Source organism: Leptonotus elevatus, chromosome 1 (genome assembly GCF_054856555.1).
Source record: "Leptonotus elevatus isolate MCC_2025b chromosome 1, RoL_Lele_1.0, whole genome shotgun sequence".
NCBI lineage: Eukaryota > Metazoa > Chordata > Actinopteri > Syngnathiformes > Syngnathidae > Leptonotus > Leptonotus elevatus.
The window spans coordinates 2,684,185-2,694,778 of record NC_141239.1 but is presented as its reverse complement, the minus strand read 5'-3'; the positions used below and the strand labels follow the sequence as shown (position 1 = coordinate 2,694,778).

General features: G+C 37.8%; 1 pseudogene; it reads left to right on the top strand.

Annotated features, from left to right (window-relative positions):
* Nucleotides 1–463: 463 nt before the first annotated feature.
* LOC147180332 (uncharacterized) lies at nucleotides 464–8,012 on the top strand (annotated as a pseudogene).
* The last annotated feature ends 2,582 nt before the right edge of the window (nucleotides 8,013–10,594 follow it).

Genomic DNA, 10,594 nt, shown 5'->3' with positions numbered 1-10,594 from the left:
ATGGCTGTACAGAATACCGTAAAATCGTGTTTCTAAATAAAAATGCGCGGTTCAATTTGCAGATGGCGACATCTGTCGGTGACTTGATGACAGCGCTCCATACACGATCGAAGCTTCCAGCAGCCAATCATATCGCAGTGTGGGCGTGTCCTCGACTTCTCGCACGTCTGCTTTCGCTTCTTCACGTAACCAGACGCCCTCCGCTAAATTATTCTTTCCGATTTGGTGCTGAAGTGACTGCAGCCTCCACACAGGACGCCCATCGCTACTTTGAAGGACTTCAACATCATTTATTAAGTCTTTGTGGCCGGATCAACTCGTCTCGGTGCACGTTGAAGATTCGCGGCTTAGTTAGCTTAGCTTATTTTAGCTTGCTAGCCGCTAACAAGGAGACGCGTTTGGTAATCGCGACACATCGACAACTAAACATCAAGTGTGACTTTTTGGGCGTTATTGTGCCAACATGTGTGCAAGAACGACACCGAAGTACGAGGAGGAACTTTTTGGAGTAAAAGAAGAGAAGGAGCAACATCTTCGACTTCAACTGCTGGGCAATGTTTGCACGCAGCCTCGTGTTGTGCTACGCAGAGCAGGTTTGTACACTTCTTAGCTCGCCTACTTCGTGAAGAACTTGTTTCTATCGTTAAAATAATATCCATGTGTTTGTAGTTCAATAGAATCCTACAGAGCCCCAAAGGCTAGTGATGAATACATGGGTATGAACTGAACTACGTAAACAGGCAGAACAAAAAAGGAGGAGTGGCTCTGTATGTTGATGAAGGATTAGAATACAAAAAAAGTGGAGAAGATGAATGCCATTATTCTGGAAATTTGTATGGAAAAAAGGGAAGAATATATTGGTTGGTTGTGTATACAGCGCTCCGGGGTCTGGTATTGAATTATTTAATAATTGTAGGGAAATAATGTTTTCCAGTGAAAAAAAACAAGGACGTGTTAGTTTGCAGGGATTTCAATTTGGATCTTTTAAATTCCTAATAAGCATGAACTAACTGATGAATTTATCGATGTAATGTTTAGTATGAGTTTATTTCCTTTAATCACAAAACCAAGCAGGGTAACATCTTATTCCGCCACACTAATTGATAATATATTTACTCACTGTATGGATAATACCTCGATTTGTGGATTACTTCTGAATGACATCAGTGATCATCGGCCACTGTTTGTGAGGTATGATTGGAATTTTGTTATTGTCTGTGAATCTTAATGTGTTTAACCATAAAAGACTAAGAACAGAATAATCTATTGACAGCTTAAGAAATGAATTACTGATAACAGAGAGAATAGTATACGAGGAGACTGACATTAACAAATCATATGAAACATTCCTGCGAATATTTAAAGCATTATTTGATAAGCATTGTCCAAGAAAATGTTACGACCAGAAGAAAAGATACACAGAAAAAACATGGATCACGAAAGGGCTACAGAATGCATGCAAAAAAAAGAACACATTATACAGGAAATTCTTAAAATTAAGAACTGTAGAAGCAGAAAATAAATATAAGATATACAAAAATAAGTTAATTAATATTATGAGAAAATCTAAGAAAGATTGCTATAATTGGACAAGAATAAAACCAACAAAAGGGATATGGAACGTGTTATTATCTGGAATGGTTCAACAAAAAGTTTTCCTGAATATTTTATTGAGGATAGCAAAACATAAATTATATGAATGATGTGGGTTTAATCGATTTTTTTGTAAGTGTGGGGCCCAAACTGGCAGAACAAATTGCAAACCTACAGCCGGAAGAAGGGTTGGGGAGGGTCGGGAGCTTTATTGATAGCAACCACAGCTCAATGTTTTTAAATCCTGCAACTGAAAAAGAGATTCTTGATATTGTTGGCAAATGCAAGGGCAACATTTCCACAGACTGGAACGACATTGATATGTTTTTGATTAAGAAAGTAATTGATGTAATTGTAAAGCCATTAACCTATATGTGTAATTTGTCCTTGTCATCGGGTGTATTCCCAGATCAAATGAAAACTGCCAAGATCATCCCGATTTACAAAGCGGGAGACAGAAGTCAATTCACTAATTAAAGGCCGGTCTCTCTACTTTCTCAATTCTCAAACATTTTAGACATTTTTTTTGCAAATAGCCTAGATAATTTCATTGAAGAGTATGAATTGATAAATTACAGGTCAATATGGATTGAGACCAAAGAGGTCCACGTGGAAGAAATAACCAGTTCTCTGGACCCCCAAAAAATGTAGCAGGAGTATTTGTAGATTTAAAAAAGGCATTTGACACAATAGATCATCATGTACTAGTTAGGAAACTTGAAAAATATGGAATTAAAGGAGTTACACTCAACTGGCTGACAAATTAGCTATCTAATACATAATATTCACATGACGTCACCGACCCCCACCTATCGACCCAGCGGGCCTTTCGTGGGGCAAACGACTAGCAAGACAACGCAACCAAATGCTGAGCGCTCGCAAGTTACTTACTACAAGTTACTTTGATTCATTCATTTGTTCATTCGTTCCGGATTTTCACGCACCGCTTCATAATGGTGCATAATTGGGCGAACAAAGATGTGAAATGAAACTTCTAAATAGTATTCACATGCCGTCATTTGCCCAACATTGTGTGCCGGTCCATGGAATGTCGAATGGGAACGGCAAAGAAGTGTCCGGAATTACAAAGATACTTCGGAAGGATTTCCAACCGACAAAGTCTACCAAAGTGTGTTCTAACCATTTTGATTAAGGTAAGTGTCATTGTAAGATGGTAAAAATGCTTTTACCATAATGCGATTGTGATCTATGTGAGCCGCTAGCCGTGGCTAGCTCTGGCTAAAAATAGATTTGTGGTCAAGACCTTCGATTTTGAGATCTCTCCAAATACGGTCTCTTATTATTCTTTACCAGCAGCCCAAAAGTTGAAATTGTTGCTAAAGTGTACAAAAATAAGTGATGAATCAACAATAATGTTGTTGTTGTTTTCGTTGTAACATGCTAGCTAGCGCTAGTAGTTAGCGCGTTCAGGGAAACTAGCCACTTGTTTTAAAAAAATAACCTGAGATTCTTCATCTCGAATTCACAATTGATAAATGCGACCAAAATGTTTTCCTATGTACATAAACTACATTTGTATGGTTTCGAAAATCTTAAAGTTTGTGCTATTTGCAGATGACAAACATTTTCTGTTCTGGAGACAACCTGCAGCAGATAGGTAGCTACTGTTAACATTTTTACTGTTTTGAATTTAGTTATAACTGTGTAGGTGTAATTATGTTAACTTAATATAGCTCGATGAATAATGTTTTTGATTGTTTTCTTATCTTTCTCTCTTGCCTGGGAAAGAGAAAAATAATAAGTTTCTTTTCTATTATCTAAGGGAGTAGAGTTTGTAGGACTTTCTGTTCGGTCAAAGAAAGTCCAAGGACAAGCTGGTATACTGCTGTCGAAGTCTAATCTGATTTTGCACCTACGGGAACTTGATGGGGGGGGGGGGGGGGGTGGGGGGAGGTACGATTTCCTGTGAACACTGTTTTTCAATAAATGTGCCGTGTGCTCGAGTTTGGGACGGATCACTGCTTGGGTGACTTCAATTGTGTTATCAGAAATTTCTGAATGAACCTCTTCACCAGAATCTCAACTTGGATTTATTGGAACACGTAAAAGAGTACAAAAATATAGTGTGCTCTAACACTAACAAAGAATTAAATCAACTTAAACATGGTTTGACCTAAACAAACTTTCATTAAATTTGAGTAAAAGCAAACTGATGTTGTTCAACCGTAAAATAAATACACAAATAATACTGAGGATTAATAACGTTCAAATTGAATGGGTTTATGAAAATACATTTCTGGGTGTGATTCTTGTTGACAAAATCTGCTGGAAATCCCATGTAAAACATGTTAGGGCAAAGGTAGCACGCACTGTTGGAGTTTTGGGAAAGACCAGACACATTAAATGAGAAAACAATGTATATTTTGTATTGTTCATTAATATTACCATATTTGAATTACTGTGTAGAAGTTTGGGGTAATTTCTACAAAACTACAATACAATCATTATGCACACTGCAAAAAAGCCATGAGAATAATAAATCATGCAGGGTACCTTGAATACACCAATAAGCTTTTTTTTAATTTATTGCACACACTAGTTTAGGGATCTGTTAGATTTTAAAACTGGACAAATAATGTATGGGGCAAATAATAATATGCTGCCCGGCAACATACAAAAATGATGTACTTTATTTGAGAGGGGAATTGAAATTTAAACAAAATTATGCTGGCACAAAACTCAAAAGTATGTGCATTTCGATCTGTGGTGTGGTTTTGTCCAATGGTCTTGAGGAAAACATTGAAAGAAGTACAAGCATTTGTCAATTTAAGAAATTGTATAACGAAATCATTTTTGCTAAATATACTAGGGAGGAATAATAAAAACAGTGGTTGAGTACAATTTTTGTTAAGGCATTTAAGAATAATGAGTTAAAGTAATAAGTGAGGTATAATTGGGATAGGACGAGATGAGCAGTTGCTTCATCCTATTCCATTTCGAACAGAAAGTATTTTCCTTTGTTAAATGAGTTTCTTTGGAAGTCATTACTATTATTTATGGGGAGCAAAAACAGTTATATTTCATCCTTGTTTTGTGGAATAACTTTTGTTTTATTGTCATTTTTAAATGTTCAAAATAAAGTTGAGTGAAAATGGAGAAACCCAAAGCGTTCTGAACCACTGAATCAATCTGAAGTCATTTTGTTGAAATGGTTCAGTGGCTCGAAGCATCACAAACTTACATCAACTAGGCGGTGAGTTACCGGTCACGGGAAAATAACCACCGCAGATTGTTTATCTTGGCCAAACAATACGCGGCCGCTTCAGTATGATCTAACCACCGTCTGCTCTTTTTCCCTTTCTATAAGGAGTGCATCTAATCAAGAGTGCGAAAAAATACGGACAACCCGTAACAGTTGGCTGCTCTGCAAAAACAGTTATTAGAACAATCAATAAAATCTTAAACTATTTCTTGTGCTACTCAGCCAGCTTCTGGAATGGAATTGACTACATGTTGTTTTATGTCAGCGGCACATCAGTTTAGTAGGTATAGCATTAGCGTTTTAATGCCATTAGCGATGTTGAGAGGAATTTGTCCTAAAACCCTTAGTCAGGATTGATTGTTTTGTTTTCGTGCTACTACTAGCATTCTCTGCTAGCGACATGTCATGATTACGTGAAGAAGTGCAGACTTATAACCAGGGTTGGAAGGGTTGCTTTTAAGGGTCTCATATTATTCTTTCAACATTCTAAAATGCTTTTCAAATGTGTTAGGGTTGTGTCACTTGTGAAGCAACACCCTTCTCTCTCGAAGGGGCAGTGTTTTCTGTCATGGTAGTGATAGAAAACGTTCTTTGTTTTATTGCGTGTTAAAATAAAACTCAAAGTTGAGATCGGTGAAGAGGTTTTCTTGCAAGAGATCTTTATTCAGAAATTTCTGATGCCATGAAGGATCCTTACTGAATCAGCATCGGTTCCTAAATGTGCCCCCCTTCTGGGCTCATCCCAACTTATACAAAAATTAGTGTTTACAGAAAATAGTCTCCCCCTCCTGTCTCCTGTCCTTGTGGGAAGAGTGAAATACAAAAACAGATAATAAATCTTCAGCTCGTATCTTAGTCCACTCCAGCCTTACCTTATTAGACATTCCTTTCCCAGGGAATGGAACAAAGACACTATACATCGAATAACATTTGAATTAACTGTTTTCTTATTACTACACAGCTATAATTAAATTCAAAACGGTTAAAATATCAATTGAAACAGTAAAAAATGTTAACAATGTTAACAGTAGCCATGTGCTAATGTTGTGAATGGCAGCGACTGGTCATGGCAGCAGAAGAAAAGAAAAATACAGACATGTCTCTTACACATTTGAGAACTATTTCAATATGTGGAAAAGTGGCATAACGTTTTACAATAAGGAAAAGTCGCATAACGTTACTACAGAGACTATGTTGTAGCGTTAGTTTGTGATTGTTTAGGCAACGGTTATTTTTGCCGTAACCGGCAAATCTCCCACAAACGTTATTTTGGCGTGCAATGTCTCAGATTTGCCGTGAATGCTTGTAGACATTTACAAGCGGTTATGAATAAAACAAATGTGCACATTTAGGCCGTTTCGCCGAGACCGCTTAGCGGCCGGTTAGAAACAATAATACACAACATCAAGGCGCGCTTGAGATTTGACTTTACTAGACCAAATGTATGTTTGCCTTCTTGTGTCCCGCAGACGTTGGTGAGAAATGTCTTCGTCCTGAGGAACAGGTGGTGAAGTCTCCTCATGTGAAACAGGAGGAAGAAGAGCATCCTTACATCAAAGAGGAAGAAAAGCCCCTTTTCGTCAAAGAGGAGGAGTTTGAGGATGATGTCACCAAGACACCACTGACCTTTGCCCCTTTTAAGAGTAAAGATGAAGTCATGGGTGAGAGTGAGGAGGACAGAGGGGCGGAGCCTCTAAGCAGCAGCTCAACTCCTCAACACATGGAGACAGAAGGTGATGCAGACCAATGGGCGCCATCACCAGCACAAAGTGATGACATAAGGTCACAGTCTGCTGACACTGACGATGATGAATTCGCTAAAGGTGATCATGCTGACAACAACCGCTGCAAATGTTCTCAGTGTGCGAAAACATTCAGTTCAAAGGGAAGTTTGAAAGTTCACCTGAGAAAACACACTGGAGAAAAACCTTTTTCTTGCTCGGACTGCGGCAAAAGCTTCTCTCAGAAGGGAATTTTAACAAAACACACAAGAACCCACACTGGAGAAAAACCTTTTTCCTGCCCAGACTGTGGTAAAAGCTTCTCTCAGAAGGGACATTTAAAAATACACAAAAGAACACACACTGGAGAAAAAACTTTTTCCTGCCCAGACTGCAGCAAAAGCTTCTCTCAGAAGTCCGCTTTAACAGTACACACAAGAACCCACACTGGAGAAAAACCTTTTTCCTGCCCAGACTGTGGCCAAAGCGTCTCTGACAAGGGAAATTTAAAAATACACAAAAGGACACACACTGGAGAAAAACCTTTTTCCTGCCCAGACTGTGGCAAAAGCTTCTCTCATAAGTCCGCTTTAACAAACCACACAAGAAAACACACTGGAGAAAAACCTTTTTCCTGCTCAGACTGTGGCAAAAGTTTCTCTGACAAGAAAAATTTAATAAGACATACAAGTACACACACTGGAGAGAAACCTTTTGCCTGCCCAGACTGTGGCAAAAGCTTCTCTCATAAGTCCGCTTTAACAAACCACACAAGAAAACACACTGGAGAAAAACCTTTTTCCTGCTCAGACTGTGGCAAAAGTTTCTCTGACAAGAAAAATTTAATAAGACATACAAGAACACACACTGGAGAAAAACCTTTTTCCTGCCCAGACTGTGGCAAAAGCTTCTCTCATAAGTCCGCTTTAACAGTACACACAAGAACCCACACTGGAGAAAAACCTTTTTCCTGCCCAGACTGTGGCCAAAGCTTCTCTGACTAGGGAAATTTAAAAATACACAAAAGGACACACACTGGAGAAAAACCTTTTTCCTGCCCAGACTGTGGCAAAAGTTTCTCTGACAAGAAAAATTTAATAAGACATACAAGTACACACACTGGAGAAAAACCTTTTTCCTGCCCAGACTGCAGCAAAAGCTTCTCTCAGAAGTCCGCTTTAACAGGACACACAAGAACACACACTGGAGAAAAACCTTTTTCCTGCCCAGACTGTGGCAAAAGCTTCTCTGACAAGGGAAATTTAAAAATACACAAAAGGACACACACTGGAGAAAAACCTTTTTCCTGCCCAGACTGTGGCAAAAGCTTTTCTCATAAGTCACATTTAACAAGCCACACGAGAACACATGCTGGGAAGAAACCATTTAGTTGCAGTGTTTGTGCTAAAAGATTCTCTAGTAAAAAGCTTGTTGAGACACACAAGTGTGCTGGTGAGAAAAGCAGCGATCTTTAAAGCTTAAAAAAATGAAGGGAGTGAGTCTGGTGTGCTGTAAAAGTGTAAATGATTTTGAATAAAATAGAGAGGGAGGAAATAAGTGATCCTGCTTATTTAAAAAATGTTCAGACTTAGAAATTAAAAGTCATTGATTTTTAGGGCAACTTTATTTTAACAGTGATAGACAGAATATCAGAAAAAAATTGAAAGCATGACATGGGGGGGGGATGAGCATTTTGTTGAGGGAGATCATTAACCAGCTCCTCTCGTGTCGTCCTTCGCTGATCTCGACCTTTTTCATATTGATTGAAAATAATAATAACAATATGTTGTATGTGCCTCCACTCGTCTAAAGACGGCATTCAGGTTAATATTGCGTTTATCTTGAACATTGCTCCAGTTCCAAGTGTCAGCGGCTACGACAATGACCTCAAATCATGTCAGATATCTTTTGCAGTGAAAAAGTATTTGCCCTCCTCTCAATTTCTTACTTTTTTTGCAGTTTGCCCACTTGAATGATTAAAATCATCAAACAAATGTCAATATCAAAGATAACCCAAATAAACATACAATGCAGTTTTTTTTTAAGTGGAGATTTTATTTTTTAAGGACAAAACACTATTCAAAGCTGCCTGGCCCTGTCAAAAGTATTCACGTTCATTACGTTCATAGATATGAGGGTTTCAGAAGACTTAAGAAGAATCAACTCCAGCTTTACTTAAAAGTGTAAACGTAATGCTTTCAAAGCTACTCAAACTATGAATATGAAATGTTTTTAAAGTTTTCTTTTAATGTGTTTAAACGCCAATGTATGCTTTAGTAATATTGTTAACTACTTTTGTTTTCTCTGCTTTGCTTCCGAATGTCGTTAACGGTTGTGTTTGTTGACGTTTGTAGATGTTGTGTATTTGCTTATGTGAAGCACATTGAGTTGCCTTGTGTATGAAATAGAAATAAAATATAGAAGAAAAAGCCACCTTGCCATTTTCCTAAATTAGCGTGGAAAATACCTTCAGGGACACACAAAGCCAGATGTACAGTATGGCCACGTTCGGAGTGTTTTAAGTCTCGGCTTAAGACCCACTTTTATTCCTTGGCTTTTAGTTCAGCATGAATTGTGTGGTCCGCGTGTTTTTTTTATTTAATTTGATTATTTCATTTTTATTATTATTTTTGGGGGGGTTTAAATATATTTTTATTGTATTTATTCCTTTATTTTACTTATTGTATTTTAGTAATTTATTGACTGTTTTTTGTTATTGTTGGTTTTTACTAGATTTCATGTGTATGTATGATAGTATGTGGATCTCAATGTGCAGCACTTTGGAAACACTTATAAAATAATAAAATAATAATATGTGCTGTAGACATAAAGTGGATTGGATTAGTTTAAAAATGATCACATTAAGTAAACAAACAGTACAATGCAAATGCAAATACATTTGTACTTCTGAGAATTAGGGGAGCGTAAGATATAATAAGTGTGCTCGACTCGAAGTGCAATGGCGTGTCATCACTAACCTTTATTAGAAGGTAAGTGTTGCATTCAAACCTTGCAGCAGGAATTTGTGAAAGCCACAGATGACAAAACTGGCCAAAAGTACAAATATTGCATATATCAGTAATATATCAGATACTGCATCAAATGTTTGCTACTAGCTAATGCCAGTACTAGAGCAATAAATTAAACTCATAACATGTGATGGTTAAATCGCATCCCTGATAATAAACGTTCAGTTTACGGTACCTCAAAATGCTTGTTCATCTTGATGGCAAATTTTTAATCTGCACATTCACCACAATAAATCCAATTTAAACTTTACATATCGGGAACAACAGACTGAAAAAGGGAGAAATGAGACCTCGCAGTTTTATGTCTTTGTAACTGCAACAAAAATGGCGACATCTGTCGATAACTTGATGACAGTGCTTGCTCCCAAGCCGACAATCTCCAGCAGCCAATCATATCGCAGCGGGGGCGTGTCCTGCCTGACTTCCGACGCAGATCTACTTTCGTTTCTTCACGTAACCAGACGCCCTCCGCTAAATCATTATTTTCGATTCCGTGCTGAACCGACTGCAACCTCCACACAGGACGCACATCACTATAATGGACTGCAACATAATTTATTAAATCTCAGCGTGTGAATAAACTCGTTTCGGTTCGCGTTGATGCTTCTCGCCCTACTTAGCTTAGTTTAGCTCGCTAGCCGCTAGCAAAGAGAAGCACATAACACGTCAAGAAGAGATCAATTGTGAAAAATAGCTTAAAAAAATAGATTATTGTTAACATTTTTACTGTTTTACTTTATATTTTAACTGTTTTGAATTTAGTTTGTAACTGTGTAGATGTAGGTATAATTATGTTAACTCAGTATAGCTCAATGAATAGTACTGTCTATTGTATTCTTATCTGTCTCTTGCCTGGGAAAAAGGAAGGTAACAGGTTTCTTTTCTATATTATCTAAAGGGAGTATAGTTGGTACGAGTCTCCGTTCGGTCGAAGAGAGTCCAAGGACAGGCTGATATACTGCTCTTCAAGTCTAATCTGATTTGTACCTATGGGAACTTACTGAAGGGAGGGAAGAGGGATTTTCTTG